This window comes from Rhinatrema bivittatum, chromosome 4 (assembly GCF_901001135.1).
Source record: "Rhinatrema bivittatum chromosome 4, aRhiBiv1.1, whole genome shotgun sequence".
NCBI lineage: Eukaryota > Metazoa > Chordata > Amphibia > Gymnophiona > Rhinatrematidae > Rhinatrema > Rhinatrema bivittatum.
The window spans coordinates 246,062,623-246,078,540 of NC_042618.1; positions in this window are offsets into that span (position 1 = coordinate 246,062,623).

The following is a 15,918-nucleotide window of genomic DNA, read 5'->3' on the forward strand; positions in this document are numbered from 1 at the left end:
CTCGGTCGCGTGTGGTTGTGAGGCGGGCTGTTTTGAGTGGGGGGACAATGAGGGTGCCTTTATTGGCTGTTCTGATGGGTCTTGAGGAATGGTAGGGGTTGAAAGGCAGGTCGAGCCAGTTGGAGTTGTGGACATAGAGGGATTTGTGTACAATGGTCAGGGTTTTGTAGTGGATGCGGGAGAGGATCGGAAGCCAGTGTAGCTCTTTGAGGATGGGGGTAATGTGATCGCCCTTGTGGGTATGGCAGCATTTTGCAGCATCTGTAGTGGTTTTATTGTGGAGTAGGGGAGCCCAAGGAAAAGGGCATTACAATAGTCTAATTTGTTGGGAATGGTGGCTTGGATCACTGTACGGAAGTCTTGGAAGTATAGTAGGGGTTTCAGTTATTTTAAGACACTTAATTTGAAAAAGCCATCTTTAAGTATGGAGTTAATGTATTTCTTCATGTTTAGTTGTTGATCGAGGATGACACCAAGATCCCTGTCAGATGATTGGGCGGTGGTGATGCAGAGCTTGGGGGTCATTAGATGGGGGGGGGGAGGGGGATAGTGGGATGAGATAAATAGCAGTTCAGTTTTGTTGGTGTTGAGTACCAGTTGGAGGTTGGTGAGCAGGGAGTTAATGGCTGCCAGGCACTCGCCCCAGTGGTTTAGAGCATCAGAGATAGAGTTGTGGATTGGTATAATGATCTGAACATCATCGGCATAGAGAAAGAATTTTAGTTTAAGATCAGATAGGAGTTGGCATAGGGGGGTAAGGTAGAGGTTGAAGAGGGTAGAGGAGAGTGATGAGCCTTGTGGAACACCCTGTTGCAATGGGTGAGAAGCAGATATGGAGTCTCCAAATTTAATGGAGAACTTTCTGTTCGATAGGTAAGATTTGAACCAGGCTAGAGCAAGGCCAGCAATGCCAATGTTTTCTAGGCGGGCAAGGAGGAGTTTATGGCTGATGGTGTCGAAGGCCGAAGAGATATCTAGGAAGGTGAGAAGGAAGTTGTGCCCTTGACCCATGCCTCTGAGGATGCGGTCGGAAAGAGTGAGGAGTAGCGATTCCGTGTTAAGATGTTTACGGAAGCCAAACTGAGCTGCATGAAGGATCTCATGGTTTTCAAGGTAATCCATGAGTTGTGAATTGACAACCTTTTCCATTAGCTTGACTATGAGTGGGAGGTTAGAAATGGGGCGGAAGTTGGCAGGATCTTTTGGGTCTAAGGAGGGTTTCTTTAAGAGGGGTTTGACTACTGCATGCTTGAGTGTGTCAGGGATGGTGCCCTGTGATAGGGAACAATTGATAATGTCAGCTATGGCACTGGCTATGGAGCTGGGGATGGCAAGAAGGGCTTTTGGGGGGAATGGTGTCGCTAGGGTGGGAGGCAGGTTTAAATTTTTTGAGGATATTTTCAATTTCTTTGGAGGTGGTGAGATCAAGGGCATCCATTGCCGGGTAGGGGGTGAGGGGAGGGAGGGGGGAGAGGGTTGGGGGAGGATGCGAATCTTGAGAGGAGGACTGCGATTTTACTTTGGAAATATGTGGCAAGTTCCTCACATTTGGAGGCTGCGTCAGAGATGCGAGAGGTGGGAGTTGTGGGTTTGGTGAGACCAGAGACATAGGAGAATAGCGCTTTGGGGTTGAGTCTATAATCGTGTATTTTCTTAGCAAAGAAGTCTCGTTTGTGTTTTAAGTTAGAAAGTCTGTAGCTATGTAACGCTGTTTTGTAGCTGGCTGAATGTTGAGGGGTTGGGTCCTTGCGCCATTTTCGCTCTTTTTGTCTGAGGATTTTTTTTGGGACTTAAGCTCCGCTGTGTACCAAGGCTTTGTGGGTTTGGAGGTGGAGTTAATGACTTGTTTGGAGATAGGGCAGAGTTTGTTAGCTATGTCACCAGTGATGTTGTCCCAGGAGGCTAATGCTGAGTCAGGATCAGAGCAGACTAGATTGGGTAGGGAGGTCATAAGTGCAGCAGCTAGATCATCACTGGGGCAGGATTTTCTGGAAATTATGGTGGTGCATTGGGCGGAGGGGTGCGGTATGGGAGCGTTGGTGGAGACGCTGGTGAATTAGCCTTATTCGTTGCATTTTGCAGTTTCATTTTTAAACACATGCACATCCCTAGTTTTAATCTCCTTAGCATTCTTAGTTTATAATAGTCACACTTTACTAGGTTTTTCACTTGATATTTCTTAGAGAGTCTGGTGTCTAAAAATACACCCAGATCATGTACCACTGTCTGGAATTCTTTTTCTTGGTTATCCAAGTGAAAGATAGGCAGATCTTCCAGTTTTATTTGCCATGAAATAAGGATTATTTCAGTTTTTTTATGTTTATAGCTAGACTGTTGCAGCATAACCATCTGAAGATTGCTGTCATATTTTTTTGCAATTTATTTTTGTCTGTGTGTTTCTTACATAGCTGTCAAATTGAACCTTCTTTTAAAAACTGCAATAAACAAGGTTGCTCAGCAGCCTGTTTCAGGGTTTAGTCTCATTTAAATATTTGTAGCAGCAAAATTGCAAAACACTCCTTTTAAAATGTGCATACCATTTAACATAGACCTTCCTTAAAATTATGCATTAGGATATTCCACAAAAAGCTTACAAAAATATGCAACTCAGTTTCCTTTCACAATTTTGAAATAGCAAGTGTATTGCTTAAGGCTTGAATTAATTTCCCATAAGGGAAAAAACTGCACAAGCAAAATCTTATACCCAAAGATTAAATCTGGCTCTTAGCCTGCAACTCTATCCGATGCTGTTTTACATTCTGTTTCTGGTCTTTACTGCAAAACAAAATGTTATAGCAAGAATACACTAACTGGGTGTGAAACTTACATTACTACTTTCTAATTATTTCCAGAGTTTGTTTTGATTACTCATCCCTGTTACAAAATAAGCGAAATATCCAATTAGTGCCAAAATGTCAACTTTAGAAAAACGAGGCCTATGTGTATAGTTTCTGTCTGACTTTCAAAGTTATGACTTACCTACAAGCCAATCAAAGAGAGATTTGTTTATACTTGCAGGAAGACATCTTTTCTGAACTGGTCCTGAAGTTTAATACTATCACCTGATGTACCATGGCTAGATCATTTCGGTATGTTCCCTTTTTTTGTTTGTCCATAAATTTTATGAGATATTCATGTAAAAGGGTATTAGGCTCCCTAGATGAACCTTACAGCATTACACCCATCCCAGCCCTACTCAACCTCCAACGGCCCTCTCCATACACAATTTAAAAGACAGATGTTACATAAAAGGACAAAGTATAGCATTCTGAGGTAAAAATATGATTTACAACAAAATATATATTATTTTTACATGCACTGCTGAAATGCCAACCATAAAACTCTGCAAAAAGAGCCCATATGATATTAGACTTTTGTAAAACAAATTGGGTTGGGTTTGGCACTCAGAAAGCCATGAATAAACTGAGTTACAACTACAATATAGTAAACCTCTCATGCAAAAACAACATTACTAGTATTTCACCAGTAACAACTCTACCAATTAAAAGTCAACACTGCAAATATTATATTAGGTCCTAAAATATTAATACATTTTCTATTAGGAAAACTGGATAAGCATCAAAATCCTTAAAGATGCAATACATTCTAGGGATATGCAGAGACAAACATGTTTTTTGTTTGTTTATTCACTTTCTAGGTTTACAATTCCTTTTTTGGTTTGTTTCAATTAAAATGTTATTGAATTTGTTCCTAATGTTTCCTATTCATAAACGTGGAAGTAAGGAGGAGGCTGGGAACTATAAGTCAATTAGTTTGACCATTGTGGTGAGCAAATTAATGGAATCGCAGCTAAAACTGTTACGGCTGTGGCTGCTGTGCAACCGCCTCACCACAAGGGTTCCCTCTAGAGCTGGCTTTCCTGACAGGCCCAGTCCATCTCCTCTGTCCACTCTATGCTCTGGGTGTGCCCTTATAACCCTGCCTGACAGTTGCCTCGGTGCTTCGGCATCGAGCTCACCTGGGCTCCCTGCTCTAGCCTGCCTTGCGTGGCCTTCGGGCCTTCTACCTTGTCTTGCCTTGCCCTGCCTTCGGGCCTTTCCTTTCCTTGCCTTGCGTGGCCTTCGGGCCTTTCCTTTCCTTGCCTTGCGTGGCCTTCGGGCCTTTCCTTTCCTTGCCTTGCGTGGCCTTCGGGCCTTTCCTTTCCTTGCCTTGCGTGGCCTTCGGGCCTTTCCTTGCCTTGCCTTGCGCGGCCTTCGGGCCTTCTGTCTTGCCTTGCCTTGTGTGGCCTTCGGGCCTTCTGTCTTGCCTTGCCTTGCGCGGCCTTCGGGCCTTCTGTCTTGCCTTGCCTTGTGTGGCCTTCGGGCCTTCTGTCTTGCCTTGCCTTGTGTGGCCTTTGGGCCTTCTGTCTTGCCTTGCCTTGCGCGGCCTCCGGGCCTTCTGTCTTGCCTTGCCTTGCGCGGCCTTTGGGCCTTCTGTCTTGTCTTGCCTTGCCTTGCACGGCCTTTGGGCCTTCTGTCTTGCCTTGCCTTGCGCGGCCTTCGGGCCTTCTGTCTTGCCTTGCCTTGTGTGGCCTTTGGGCCTTCTGTCTTGCCTTGCCTTGCGCGGCCTCCGGGCCTTCTGTCTTGCCTTGCCTTGTGTGGCCTTTGGGCCTTCTGTCTTGTCTTGCCTTGCCTTGCGCGGCCTTTGGGCCTTCTGTCTTGCCTTGCCTTGCGCGGCCTCCGGGCCTTCTGTCTTGCCTTGCCTTGCGCGGCCTTCTACCTTGTCTTGTCTAGCCTAGTCTTGGTGGCCTTCGGGCCTTCGGTCTTGCCTTTCCTTGCCTTGCCTTGTGCGGCCTTTGGGCCTTCTTCCTTGATTTCCTTACCTGGCCTACGGGCCTTCTGGGTGTGTGTGGCCTACGGGCCTTCTGACCTGTCTTGCTCCGCTTATGGTGTGTGGCCTACGGGCCTTCTGTGTGTGTGTGGCCTACGGCCTTCTGACCTGCCTTGCCCCGCTATTGGTGTGTGGCCTACGGGCCTCCTGTCTGTGTGTGTGTGGCCTACGGGCCTTCTGACCTGCCTTGCCCCGCTATTGGTGTGTGGCCTACGGGCCTTCTGTCTGTGTGTGTGTGGCCTACGGGCCTTCTGACCTGCCTTGCCCTGCTTACTGTGCCCTGACCCAGCCTGGACCCAGACACTGCTGACTGCCGCCTGGCCTGACCCAGCCTGTACTTAGACACTGCTACTTGCCGCCTGGCCTGACCCAGCCTGTACTTAGACACTGCTACATGCCGCCTGCCCTGACCCAGCCTAGACCCAGACACTGCTTCTTGCTGTCTGCCCTGACCCAGCCACGGTTTCCAGCCATCCCTGTCTCTTTCCACCTGGAGCCACCCCTTTGGGTGGTGTTCACTACCCCTGAACTCAGCCCAAGCGTAACAAAAACAGAGGATAGTGCAGTTTCTGAAATCCAGTGGATCGTATGATCCAAGACAGTATGATTTTATTAGAGATAAACCTTATTTATTTATTTATTTATTTATTTATTTATTTAAGGCTTTTCTATACCGACATCATGCCGGAGATAAATGTGATCAATTTCTTTGGGTGACCAGATTGTTGGATCAAGGAAGAGTACTAGACATAGTGTACTTGGATTTCAGTAAGGTCTTTGACATGGTTCTGCACAGGAGACTTAGAATTATATTGAGCACCCTTGCTATGGGACCTAGAATGACTGGATTAGAAACTGGCTGAGTGGGAGGTGACAAAGGATGGTGGTAAATGGAGGTTACTTTGAGGAAGGGGGCATTACTAATAGTGTATCTCAGGAATCAGTCCTGGGACTGCTCCTTTTCAATATTTTCATGAGCGAAACAGCTGAAAGATTATCAGGAAGAAATTGTCTTTTTGCTGATTATACAAAAAATAGCCAGGAAAATATAAAGAAAATTCTAGCAAAGCTCAAGGAATGGTCTAAAATACTGGCAGCTAAGATTTAATACTAAAAAATGTAGAGTAATACATTTAGGATGTAAAAAGCCAAGGGAGAGATACCGTGTTAGAGATGAAATTCTTCTATGCAAAAAAGACGAGTGGGATCTGGGGGTGATTGTATCTAATGATCTTAAGGGGGCCAAACAGGTGGATAAAGTGATGGCTGAATAGGGAAAGGAATGGTAATCAGAAAAAGGGAGGTAATATTTCCGCCTATATAGTTCCCTCATTTGGAATACTGTGTACAATTCTGGAGACTGCACAGTCAAAAGGATATAAACCAGATGGAGTTGGTCCAGAAGGTAGCTACTAAAATGATGAGTGGTCTTCATTCTAAAGCATATGATAGACTTAAAGATCTAAATATGTATACATTAGAGGAAAGGTGAGTAGGAGAGATATGATAGAGATAAAGATCTCTAAGGTTTCCATGCACAAATGCATAGGAGGCTAGCTTCTTTCAATGGAAAAGAGGATCTAGAATAAGGGGGTCATGGGATGAGGTTGAAAGGGGGCAGACTAAGGAATCATTTTAGGAAATATTTCTTGACAGAGAGGGTAGTGGATGCATAGAACAGTCTCCCAGTGGAGGTGGTGGAGACAAAAATGGCATCTGAATTCAAGAAGGCATTGGATAAATTCAGGCAATCTCTAAGGATGAGAATTGTAAGGGCTAGATACGTTTGATGGATGGGCAGACTGGATGGCCCATATAGAAGCCGATATTCAGAAGCCATTTAGACAGATAACTGAAAAGTTATCCATTTAAATAGCAAAGCAGCAATATTAGAATATGTATGTGGCTAAATTCTAGCCCCATAATGAGTTATGGGGCTAGAATTTAGCCACATAACTCAGAGGCCGTCTGGAGGCAGATGGGAGGCATTTCTGGTTGCACCATAGGGCTGTCTTAAAGTTATCTGGATATCCCCATTAAGTTAGCTATATCCAGCTAACTTACCTATAAAAAGATGAGATTTGTACAATGTACTGTCTACATAGCTTGATGCACTCTATACCTAGCTATCAAGCAAGGTTGAGAGTACAATGTACAAATCTCATCTTTGTGTAGCTTTCATCACTCCAAATAACATAAAATCTTCACTGATGTCCACTGTGCTGTTGTACCCGACTCTGCATGTAAAACTGCCCCCCCCCCAAAAAAAAACCTAGCTCACCACCAAAACCTCACCTTGAATTAATAGTTGCCCCTCTTACAGTGGTATAAATAGTTTACTTATATGAGAGCCTTATAAAAAGTTTCTCTCTCTCTAGCCAGCAGCAATGGGGAAGCTATGCAACATAATTTGGTCTTCAAAATTGGGTTTTTCTAATCATTTCTAATGAAATGTTTGGGTAAACATCATCAGAAAGGTGAAGGACACTTCAACCCATTAATACTATGTCAAGAATGAACCACTAAAATGCTACCAGCTGTGGCAGGAGTTCTCCAAGAAGCAATAAGAGGAGTAAAGCAACAGCAAAAGTGGCCAGAACACCCTAAGACTCCATAGAATGGGTAAAGGGCAACAATAAGAGGGGTATGAACCCCCCCCCCAAGGGAACATGAGAGGTGCAAAACAGTACCATGTGTGGCATAAAATATTCAAGATAGTATGATGGGCGCTAGAAATCACCAAAAGTGTCAGGAAAACCTCCAAGGCAGTGATTTAGAATCAAAGCAGCAGAAAGAGTGGCAAGAAGATCACAAAGCACCATGAGAGATGCAAAGAGGTCACCCACAGTAGCAAGAACACCTCAAGACTCCAAATGAGGGGAAAAGGGCACCAACTAATATGGTGTAAAGCCCTTGACAGGGAGAAACCAGAAATCCCTAGAGGAGGCCCCATATAATTTCTGTTCAGCATCATTAGGGTAAAAATCTGGCTGTATAGGCTTGGAGTTGTTCTTTTCCTTTGTTGTATATAATCTCAGCCCTGTCAATATTATCTGTTTCTACACTTTACTGAAGGCTAAGATGCTATTGTCTAGAGGCCCCAAATCCTCTTCAGCCAATATCCTTTGATTCAGGGAATCCAGGACAATTTTTTTTCTGAATTAGTTTGTGCAAATATTGCCTCCATTACTTGAAAAGCAGTAATGTTAGGGGAAAGTGATCCTGGTTTTGGATCCTACCAATGGTCAGTAAGAATCAAATGGGAAGGGAGTTTGAAGAAAAAGTGTAAAAGAGCATGAAATCATTAAAGATAATTGAGTAAATTCTATGTGAAGCTCTGAATTGACTCAGAAGGACCAAGTCAACAAGTACCGTAAGGGAAAATAATTTGGAAAGAACCTCAAAGACAGGCAGAGCACAGGAGGAACCACCCAAGGGTAACATGCAGCGGCGGATTCCCGAGGAAGACCCGCCCGTGGATTCGCCACCCAGGCCGGCCCAGGACACATCACGTGGTCTGCCGAACACAGCTCCATCATGGCCGTGCATGGCAGACCACGTGACTGAAGCGACCGGCCCACCGGGGGTTGCCTGATCCCCCGATAGGTCAATCCGCCCCTGGTAACATGAGTGGCTTGCAGCAACAGCAGTATTAGTGGTACTGGTGATTAAAATCACAAATGGTAGGTGCAGAGCAATGCAAAAAGAGTGGCAGCAAGGCCCTAAGATATATAGCAAGGGCTAAAGGAGTAAGAAGAATGGCATAAAAATCCCAAGGCATTAAGACGGGCAAAATGGAACCAGGAGTGGCAGGAAAAACTGGAGAGACCATGAGTGGGGCAGAAAGTATGCAAAGCATCATATTGCAAGGACAAAACCAAGAGTCAGCAGGTACTATAAGGGAAGGGAATTTCTTAATAATCTCAAAGGCAGCTGGAGCTACTCAAAGGTAGCAAGAATGGCTTGAAGCTGTAGCAGCAGTGTGGGTGTTTAAAATTACAAACAGTAGTTCAGAGCAATGTAGGAAGAAGAGTGACACTGCTTAGCAAGCAGAGTTATAATGCTTGGGTGTGGCTATGCCTATATAGTGTACTATAGTTATACAATAGAATACTACAACCAGTAATTCTCACACTGTTTGCAAAAATGTCTTTGGATTAGATTACTAAGAACATAAGAACATGCCATACTGGGTTATACCAAGGGTCCATCAAGCCCAGCATCCTGTTTCCAACAATGGCCAATCCAGGCCATAAGAACCTGACAAGTACCCAAAAACTAAGTCTATCCCATGCTACTGTTGCTAGTAATAGCAGTGTCTATTTTCTAAGTCAACTCCATTAATAGCAGGTAATGGTTTTCTCCTCCAAGAACTTATCCAATAATTTTTTTAACACAGTTACACTAACTGCACTAACCACATCTTCTGGCAACAAATTCCAGAGTTTAATTGTGTGTTGAGTGAAAAAGAACATGGTGCAGATAACTTGCCTAATGAATTTAGTCCTATAGGGCACTTTGTAACTGGGGGCTAAGAAATGCAATAAAAGCTTAAACTCTAGATTCTCGACTATCTTCTAGAGCTGATCATCAGGGGCAATCATTTCCCCAATGTACTTCACCACACTTTGGATGTTGACTGTCCTGGGTTTGGCTTGGGGAAAATCTTCTTCTTTTCAACTCTTTTACTCCAACTTCTGCTTTGAGTTTTGGGATGGGGTGGGCTTTCCCATTTTTGTGATGCTGCTCTCATTATACCAGTGCTATTGGGTGATATTTCTGTAAGTGATGCTCCATGCCAGCATTTGTAAGATACCCCAGTATTGTCCCTTGACTGATGGCCTTACTACAATGAATACACTGAGGAAACTGTAAGTCCTCCACAAAACAGATGTTTTTTGCCATCTTCTTTCTATATCCATGTGGCCTACTGGCACTGGAGTTGAAGCTGAGGGTGGAGTATGAGAAAAAAGGGTTGGGGAATCGCTCATACTCTATATCTGCACTTCCTTCTCTTCCTAGGTGTTCCTCTCAACACTTTTAGTATTATATACCTTCCCCATCTCCTCACTAAAGGGTAAGATGCTACTGACTCGTGCTCCCAAATTCTCTTTAGCTACTAGACCTTTGATATATTCTAATTCAGAGACTTAGAATATTAGAGAATTAGAATATTAGAAATTCAGAGAATTAGAATATATCAGAATCAGTTTTTGAAAATACTGTTTTCATTACTTCAGAACCAATAATCATGGAAGAGCACACTGCTGGCCTTGAATGTTGTACTTCTGAGAACCCTGTCCTTGCCCCTGCCCTGATAATGCCAGCCTTGGATGGCTTTCCTGCCTTTTGGCCCTGCTGCAAAGCAAGAAGAAGAGGAACAGATTGTGATAGTGTGGAATTAGAATAGAAAAGACCCTTTGGGTGTCTGAAGTCTCCATTTGTAGGCCATTTCTGCAGAGTGTAATGCTATGGAACAAAAAAGCAGAGCTAAGCATTTTGTTTCTGCAAGTGTTTAAAGTGTTATGACTTGATTAAAAAATAAATTAAGTCATAACTGTCTGAAATCAAGAATTATATTAAGGCCACACTTGGAATATTAGATCATAAATGACACAGCAATTGTTCCCTTTTTTGTAGATGATAAACATGTTTTCCAGTTGAAAGAGTGAAACATATCATATGATGCTCCATCTAGATGGAGGACTAAAGGACATCTTATTCTTGGATCTAAAATGGTGGATAAGATTTAAAACTGAGGATAAGGGGTGTATTATAGCTTAATCAGTATGTTTTTGGGAAGGAATAAACCCCATCTATGATTGGCTCTATGAGGTGATAATGTCATGAGAATATGATGCAAGAAAATGGGTAATCAAAGAATAATGTATTGATTGGCTATATATGTGTGTAATGAAACATGAAAAGTATATAATGAGCTGTCTGTGTATGATATGGGCAGAGCACCTGAATTTTTAGATTTTGCTGTTAGAGAGATGCTTTTTGCAATAAAATCACATAAAAGAGAAAGTTTTGGTTTCATGTCAAATTTTCTTGGTTGGGTCACTCTGCTACTTTAAAAGTTGCTCCTGGAAACATAAACAAGGAATCTGTTTGGCAGCAATTATGCTGATCAGCTTCTTTTTTAGAATTCTGGGAAAATAACCCATATTAGCATATGCTCTCCAAATTTTAATTTTTTATAGCTTAAGCCAGCTTCCACTCCTGGCTTTCAGCAACTAAAATAGTCTTTTTTAAGGTTGGAAAGAGGAAACCCTTTTTTATCGCTGCTACTAATACTTCTTGTAAATCTCATAGGCTGAGCTAGCTCTCCTACAATACCAAATTCTCTGTCATTGCCATTCCTTTTTCTACCTTTCTATACAATTGCATGATGGAATTGGAAGTGGTTACTGGGGGGGGGGGGGTTGATATAAAATTATACCTTATTGATAAGGTACCACTTACCAGTACCACTGTAATACTGACTGTCTGACACACACACACACTCAATCATGTTCACAGACTGAGTTCACTTCAATCCTTAGCAAGCACTGCCAATTTTCAAAAACGATTAGCTGCTTGCTAGTGACACAAACTCAGTCTGACTTTCTAGGTCTATTTCTCACAGTGTGTAGAAAAATGTCTCTCTCACACACACACACACACACACACACACTCTATATGTGTGTGCACTGTTGACTGACTCCTATACACATACAAAAAGAAAACTGTCCGAAAGAGAATAAACTGATAAGGCTGGCAAGGCTGAGCTTCTCTTCAATTTAGTCTGTCTGCAGATAACCAGTGCAGTATACACTGTGCAGAATAAGACAGAGAGACACAAAAATCTGTGCTCTCTGATTTGTATCTCCATTCCAGTACCTTGCCCCAATGAACAGACAGAAAGCAGTTCCTCTGACTCTGACTGCAGCTGTGCTAATCAGAAAAAGCCCTTTGTTAAAGCCAAAATTCTTCTCACACCTTTTTCAAAACTCGTCTTTGAATTCAAGAGATCTGCTGAAAAGACAAGCTTTCTCTATGAAATCCAACAGAGAAAATGAGTTTCTTTGCTCATGCTCAGAGCTTTCAGTGGGAATACATCAGTGACATTTGATCCAGAATCTAGCTATAGGTTAGATGTTGATTGGCTCTCCATCCTGTCTACTTACTTTCTTATCCTACCTCAGCTCCAGCACGGCTGTTATCTCACACAAGCAATTGTTGGTTTTTCTAGTTACCAGTCTCATTGCAGCTTTCTCACTGAAGCACTTTTCAATGTGCCATAGCCTTGACTGTGAATTATAAATGAATGAAGCAAGCATTTCTTTTAAATTTGTAGGCACCCTCCATTTATTTCAGGAGTCCTTGAATAAAACAAAAAAGGTCTCAATCATTGCATTTTATCCATAATGTAAAATGAATGCATATCACTAATAGATCCTTATGCAGAACACATTCTATCAGAATGCCTCACCTTGGTCATATTTGCAGAACACAGACAGATCCTCATTAAATACAGAATATGGAGATGATAAAGCAGGGGTGAATAGTTCCAGTCTGCTAGGGACACCAACTGGTTGGGTTTGTAGGATATCCCTCATGAATATGCATGGGGCATATTTACATAAATCTGAGACAGAGTGCATGCACAGCTATCTCATGCATATTCGTAAGGGATATCCTGAAAACCTGACCCATGAGGACAAGAATAGCCCTCCCCTGCCAAAAAGTATAAATGGAAATGTGCAGACAAAAATAGAACCAGAAACTTCAAAAATCAGACTCTGTGTTAGAGTGATGAAGCAGCTGATATAAATCCTGAAGATCTTCAAGGATGACATGAAGGATCTGAGTTTCAGAAGCATAACTCTGGGCAGAGTCAGCCCTATGGTATGTATTCTGAAAGAAAAGATACAGGGTTGTTGGACGACATAGGGAGTTTAAAAAGTGGATCAGAAACCTTTGTATGCGCAGATGGGAAATAATACAACCAATGATCAGTTTTCAATGCAGAGGTGGGGAATTTGAGGAGGACTACCGTACCCAGCATGGAAATCTGAGAACTTGAGAGTCTTAGAGAGAAAGGAAGTTGTTAAGGCTGTAAACAATTTGGAAGATTTATTTTATTTCATTTACCAATCCTTATAAACTACTTTCTCCACATTGTGATCGATATGGGTTACATAGTTATATACATAATAATATAAAATGACAACTCAATAAAATGCAAAAAATAAAAGGGTAGATTTTTAAACCCGTGCACATGGACGCGCTGATTTTATAACGTGCGTGCCGATGCGCGCATATTATAAAATCTGATGCACGTGCGCACATGCATGCCTGATTTTGTATCGGCGCGCACAAGTGCTCGCGGGTGTCCCACTCGCACGCAAGGGAGGGATTTTTTAAAATACGCACAGTGACATGATCCCACTTTTTCCCAGTTCCCTCCCACTCACTCCAATTAAGGAGTGGACTGGGAGAGAACTTTCCTATCCCCCTAACTATCCTTCCTACCTTTTCCCCTCTCCTCCCTGTCCCCAGCCCCTACCTACCTAGCTGTTTTTGGTTTGTTTTTAAACTTATCTGCTCTGATGAGAAGTAAGTTACGTGCGCTGGCCAGCTGCCGGCATGCACTTCCCCGGGACAGGGCCTAATGGTCGCTGTCCCAGTTGGCCTCTGCCCTGCCCCTGCCCTGCCCCCTGGCCTGCCCCTTTCACATAGCCTGGCACTTCGGCACGTATCGGGGGATACCTGCGTGGCCGGACTGCTTGTAAAATGCGCACAGTGCGCGCACTGCCTGGCCACACACGTATCCCCTGGTTTTTGTGCACACAGGTTTTTTAAAATGTGGCCCAAAATTCATAAAACAAATACATTATATTTTAAAAACATCATTAAAATAAAAGGTTTTTAATTGCTTATGATCAAACTTTATGTCCTGAATAAGTCTCAGCTTTCTCAGTAATGCATTCCATAATAAAGGGCCTGCAAATGAAAAAGTTTGTGCCCATGTGGATTGTAATCTATAATCTCGCAGGGATGGTGCCTCTAATAAATTTGCATCTTGAGATCTTAATGTTCGATATGGAACATATTTCTTTAATATTTTAGCCAAAGTACAAGAGTTTATTTTATTTATTTATTTAAGGATTTTTATATACCGACATACACTGAGTATCACATCGGGTCACATTGAAACATAAATTTAGCTTATTAGTGCTTTACAGAGAACTCATCAAATATAGGAGAAACAAGAACTAGTTAATAATGCAGATAACAAGAGCAAGTATTAAAATTAAAATGAAAAACATGATCTTAGATTACAGCGTTTTTTATAGAACTCTTTACAAGTAAGAATTATTGGAGGTTGGGGAGAAGGGGACAGAGGGGGGGGGGGGAATAGAGGGTACAGCAGGATAATATCAGATAGAAAGGGAGGTCTAGTAAGGAGGGAGAGGGGGAGGGGAAATGGGTAAAAGGTAAGGGTGAGGAGGAAATTGCATATTGGGGGGTAGTTGGAGGAAAGTCAGAGGGACCGGTAATGGAGGGCAAATGGGGAGGATATGCTTGGGAAGGTTTCAGCATGTTTAATTATATGCTTGTGTAAATAGCAGGTCTTTAGTTTCTGCTTAAATTTCTTTGGGCAGAGTTCCTGGCGTAGGCTAGTTGGCATGGAGTTCCACAGCGCAGGCTGTGGATAGTGAACGAGCTTTTGTGGATGTATTGTTTAGGAGAAGGAGTGTGTAGGGTTGCCTGGTATTGGTTTCTGGTCAGTCTTGAGGATGAGTGGAATATTAATGAGTCTTTGAACCAATTCATGTCAGGGTTATGGAGGGCTTTATGAATGATAGAGAGGGTTTGTATTGGATACGGTGTCCAATTGGGAGCCAGTATAAATCCTTGAGGACGGGTGTTATGTGTTCATTTTTATGGGTGTTTGTGAGGATGCGGGCGGTAGCGTTTTGGAGAATTTGGAGTGGGTGGATGGTGTTTTTGGGGAGACCTAGGAGGAGGGAGTTGCAGTAATTGATTTTCAAGAAAATGGTTGTCTGCAGTACTGTACGAAAATCGGTAAGATGAAGGAGGGGTTTTCGTTTTTTCAGAGTATGTAGTTTGAAAAAGCACTCTTTAAGATTGGAGTTGATGCATTTTTTGAAGTTCATGTGGTTGTCTAGGGTGACCCCAAGGTCTCTAACATGTTGAGTGAATGAGATTGATGTAGGGTGTGTATGTGTGTGTGTGGGGGGGAGATATCAGTGCTAAGTTGTGGAGTGATGAGCATGAGCTCTGTTTTAGCAGTGTTGAGAGCAAGGTGTATGTTGGATAGGAGATTGTTAACGGCAGATAAGGTAGATTCCCAAGTGTTGACGGCCTTGGGTGGAGAGTCATTGACTGGAATGAGAATCTGTACATCATCTGCTTATATGAAGTGTGGGAGATCAATTTCAGATAGTAGGTGACAGAGGGGCAGTAGATAAATGTTGAATAGAGTAGATGATAGTGAAGAGCCTTGTGGGACACCTTGATTGAGGGGGATGGCTTTAGAGTCATGGTTTCCAATTTTAATTTTATATTGCCTTTTGCTAAGATATGATGTAATCCAGCTGAGGGCTACTCCAGTTATTCAAATTTCACTGATTCGCTGTATGAGGATATTGTGGTTAATGGTGTTGAAGGCCGAAGATATGTTTAAGAGGGCTAGAATGTATGATTTGCCTTTGTCGAGGCCTTTAATGAGGTAATCTGCCATAGAGAGTAGGAGGGTTTCGGTACTGTAGTATTTTGGAAACCATATTGTGAGGAGGATAAGAGTAAGTGGTTGTCAAGGTAGTCTGTGAGTTGGCGGTTGACTGCTTTTTCAAGGATTTTAGATATGAAGGGTAAATTGGAGATCCGTCGGTAATTTGATGGATCAGAGGGGTCAAGTTTAGGTTTTTTTAATATAGGCTTAACTATCGCTTGTTTAAGGGGGTTGGGTACTGAGCCGGAGGTGATAGAGATGTTTATGATGTCGGCAATAGGTTGGGCAATTATATTGGGGATGGAGAGTAGATGTTTTGAGGGGATGGTGTCTGTTGGATG